At 47.0% G+C, this 4,599-nt stretch overlaps 1 pseudogene; it reads left to right on the top strand.

Moving 5' to 3' along the window:
- The first annotated feature begins 218 nt into the window (after positions 1–218).
- On the top strand, positions 219–2,174 carry LOC105533868 (annotated as a pseudogene).
- Positions 2,175–4,599: the final 2,425 nt, after the last annotated feature.

Here is a 4,599-nt window from a genome sequence, read left to right on the forward strand (position 1 = left end):
ACATAGGAAAAAATCTTCAAGACTTTGGGTTAGGTAAAGATTTCTTAGATGTGACAGCAAAAGCTTAATCTATAAAAGGAAAAATTGATCAATGAAACCATCAAAATTCAATTTTTTCTGTGTCTTGAAAGATACCATTTGCTTTCTGTGCTACCCATGGAGGGGTCCATATGACATTGTTCTGGATTCCCATTGTAACTTCAAGGGAAAATTTCACAATGTCCAGAGCCCTTGATGTCCTGCCAGTGAAGGAAGATGTCCTCAAGTTCCTTGTAGCAGGAGAGCAGGAACCCACTTAGGTGGCATCAACCTTGACTTCCAAATGGAACAGCACTTTTTTTTTTTTTTTTTTTTTAGACAAAGTCTTACACTGTCGCCCAGGCTGGAGTGCAGTGGCGCCATCTTCGCTCACTGCAACCTCTGCCTCCTGGATTCAAGCGATTCTCTTGCCTCAGCTTCCTGAGTAGCTGGGATTACAGGTGCACGCCACCATGCCTGGCTAATTTTTGTATTTTTAGTAGAGATAGGGTTTCATCATGTTGGCCAGGCTGGTCTCGAACTCCTGACCTCAAATCCTCAAGTGATCTGCCTGCTTCAGCCTCCCAAAGTGCTGGGATTACAGGCAAGAGCCACTGCGACTGGCCAGAATAGCACATCTATAAGAGGAAAAGTGACAGTATCTACGTCGTCAATCTGAAGAGGACCTGGGAGAAGCTTCTGCTGGCACCTCATGCCATTGTTGCCATTGAGAACCCTGCTGATGTCACTGTCCTATCTTCCAGGGACACTGTCCAGCCAGCTGTGCTGAAGTTTGCTGCTGCCACTGGAGCCACTCCAGTTGCTGGCCACTTCACTCCTAGAACTATCACTAACCAGATCCAGGCAGCCTTCTGGGAGCCACAGCTTTTTGTGGCTACTGACCCCAGGGCTGACCACCAGCCTCTCACAGAGGCTTCTTAGGTACACCCACCTACCATTGCTCTGCATCACACAGATTCTCCTCTGTGCTATGTGGACATTGGCAAGACTGCTTCCTCAGTGGGTTGAATGTGGTGGAGGCTGGCCCAGGAAGTTCTGCACGTGTGTGGCATCATGTGAACACTCGTGGGAGGTCATGCCTGATCTCTGCTTCTACAGAGATTCTAAAGAGACTGAAAATGAAGAGTAGGCTACTGATGAAAAGGCTTTGACCAAGGAGGAATTTCAGGGTGAACGGAGACTACTCCAGCTCCTGAGTTCACTGCTACTCAGCCAGAGGTTGCAGACTGGTCTGAAGGCCTGCAGGTGCCCCCTGTGCCTATTCAGCAGGTCCCACTGAAGACTCAGCCTGCCACGCAGGCCTGGTCTGCAGCTTCCCCTGCTCAGGAGAATTGCTTGAACTCAGGAGTTTGAGACCAGCCTGGGCAATATAGCAAGACCCCATCTCTTTAAAAAATTTTTTTTAATTGTTCACTTAAAATGTTTGTTTATTTATTTTTCTCCTTGAGATGGAGTCTCGCTCTATCGCCCAGGCTGCAACCTCCTCCTCCTGGGTTGAAGCAATTCTCCTGCTTCAGCCCCCTTGAGTAGCTGGGATTACAGGCTTGCACCACCATGCCCAGCGAATTTTTGTACTTTTAGTAGAGGTGGCGTTTCACCTTGTTGGCCAGGCTAGTTTTGAACGCCTGACCCCACGTGATCCATTCACCTCGGCCTCCCAGAATGTTGTGATTACAGGCGTGAGTCAGAGTGCTGAGCCCTAAAGTGGTTAATTTTATGCTATGTGAATTTTACTTTAATTTTTTTAAAGTCATCATCAAGAAAATGAAAGAGAAGCCACACACTAGGAAAAAATATCTGTATAATACATACATGACAAAGGACTTGTAGTCACAATATACGAAGAGCTCTTACAACTCCATAATAAGACAAACCACTCATTTTAAAAATGGACAAAAGATCCGAATGGACATTTCACCAACAAAGATCCAGAAATAGCTAATAAGCACATGAAAATAAGCCCAATGTCATTAGTCATTAGTGAAATTAGTGTCCCTTTCTCTAAATCATCTTTAGACAGAAGCACAGGGCTACCTCCCTGGCATGTTCTTAACCTTGGCAAAATAAACTTCGAAATTGATTGAGACCTGTCTCAGAAACTTTTTGGTCTACATCAGACACAGAATATCACATAGTCCATGTATATGGAATGTCCACAATGGGATGCCATTTTATTATTTTATTTTATTTTTTGAGACGGATTCTTGCTCTGTTGCCCAAGCTGGAGCGCAGTGGTATGATCTCGGCTCATTGCAACCTCTGCCTCCTGGGTTCAAGTGATTCTCCTACCTCAGCCTCCTGAGTAGCTGGGATTACAAGCACGTGCCACCACACCCAGCTAATTTTTTTTTTTTTTTTTTGAGATGGAGTATCACTCTTGTTGCCCAGGCTGGAGTGCAATGGCGCGATCTTGGCTCACTGCAAATTTTGCCTCCTAGATTCAAGTGATTCTCCTGTCTCAGCCTCCTGAGTAGCTGGAATTTCAGGCACCAGCCACCAGGCCCAGCTAATTTTTGTATTTTTAGTAGAGACGGGTTTCACTATATTGGCCAGGCTGGTCTGGAACTCCTGACCTCAGGTGATCCACCCACCTCGGCCTTCCAAAGTGCTGGGATTACAGGCGTGAGCCACCACACCCGGCCATAAGTTTTTTTTAATAAATAGAGACAAGATCTCACTATGTCGCCCAGGCTGGTCTCAAATTCCTAAGCTCAAGTGATCCTCCCACCTCAGCCTCCCAAACTGGTACAATTTACTGACCACCACATGAATACACAATTGACTTTTCCTCTACCAGCTTCTTTTTCTCTTGCAACGTGTGGATTCAGTAATGTGACCTCACCCTTCCTCTTTCCCCTCCAAGCCTGCTTTTCCCCTTGAAATATTGAAGCCCTGAAAAACATCTTTGGAGAAAGGCACAGATCTGCCTCCCTGGCACATTCTTAACCATAGCAAAATAAACTTATAAATTGATTGAGACCTGTCTCAGATACTTTTTAGTTTAAACCAGTCACAAAAATATCATATATTCCATATATATGGACTGTCCAGAAAAGGCAAATCTATAGAAACAAAAAGTAACCTGGGCGAGGTGGCTCATGCCTGTAATCCCAGCACTCTGGGAAGCTGAGGCAAACAGCCAGGTTGAGCCCAGAGTTCGAAGCAGGCAGATGGGTTGAGCCCACAGTTAGAGACCAACCTGGAGCACATGGTGAAACCCCATCTCTACAAAAAATACAAAAATTAGCCAGGCATGGTGGCACACGCCTGTAGTCCCAGCTACTTGGGAGACTGAGGTGGGAGGATTGCTTGAGCTCAGGAAATCGAGGATGCAGTGAGCCATGATCTTACCATGGCATTCCAGCCTGGGTGACACAGTGAGATTCACTCTCAAAAAAAAAAAAAAAAAGGAAGTGCAGGGGCATAGGGTGTCATGAGACATAGTCATGAGACCATGAAGAGCTAGCTTTTTTTTTTTTTTTTTTTGAGACGGAGTCTTGCTCTGTCGTCCAGGCTAGAGTGCAGTGGCGCAATCTCCACTCACTGAAAGCTCCACCTCCTGGGTTCACGCCATTCTCCTGCCTCAGCCTCCTGAACAGCTGGGATTACAGGCACCCTCTACCAAGCCCGGCTAATTTTTTTGTAATTTTAGTAGAGACGGGGTTTCACTGTGTTAGCCGGGATGGTCTTGATCTCCTGACCTCGTGATCCGCCCGCCTCAGCCTCCCAAAGTGCTGGGATTATGGGCATGAGCCACCGATCCTGGCCTTTTTTTTTTTTTTTTTTCTGAGATAGAATCTCATTCTATTGCCCAGGCTGTAGTGCAGTGGCATGATCTCAGCTCACCACCACCTCAACCTCCTGGGTTCAAGCGATTCTTCTGCCACAGCCTCCTGAGTAACTGGGACTACAGATGCGCGCCACCATGCCTGGCTAATTTTTTTTTTTTTTGAGATAGGTCTCGCTCTGTCACCCAGGCTGCATGTGGTGGTGCGATCTTGGCTCACTGCAACCTCTCCCTCCAGGGTTCAAGCCATTCTCCTGCCTCAGTCTCCTGAGTAGCTGGGACTACAGGTGCGCACCACCATACCTGACTAATTTTTGTATTTTTAGTAGAGATGGGGTTTCACCATGCTGGCCAGGCTGGTCTCAAATTCCTGACCTCGTGATCAGCCCACCTTGGCCTCCCAAAGTGCTGGGATTGCAGGTGTGAGCCACTGAGCCCGGCAATTTTGTATTTTTAGTATTTCCAACTCCTGACTTCAAGTGATCCACCTGCCTCAGCCTCCCAAAGTGCTGGGAATACAGGCGTGAGCCACTGAACCAAGCCCTAGAGCTAGCATCTAATCCAACATGGGGGATCAGGGAAGTATCTAAAGCAATAAGAATATATTCTGTTGGCTGGGCGCAGTGTGGCTCATGCCTGTAATCCCAGCACTTTGGGAGGCCGAGGCAGGTGGATCATGAGGTCAGGAGATCGAGACCAGCCTGGTCAACATGGTAAAACCCCATCTCTACTAAAAACACAAAAAATTAGCCGGGTGTGGTGGCACGCGCCTG

This window comes from Mandrillus leucophaeus, unplaced genomic scaffold (assembly GCF_000951045.1).
Source record: "Mandrillus leucophaeus isolate KB7577 unplaced genomic scaffold, Mleu.le_1.0 Scaffold129, whole genome shotgun sequence".
NCBI lineage: Eukaryota > Metazoa > Chordata > Mammalia > Primates > Cercopithecidae > Mandrillus > Mandrillus leucophaeus.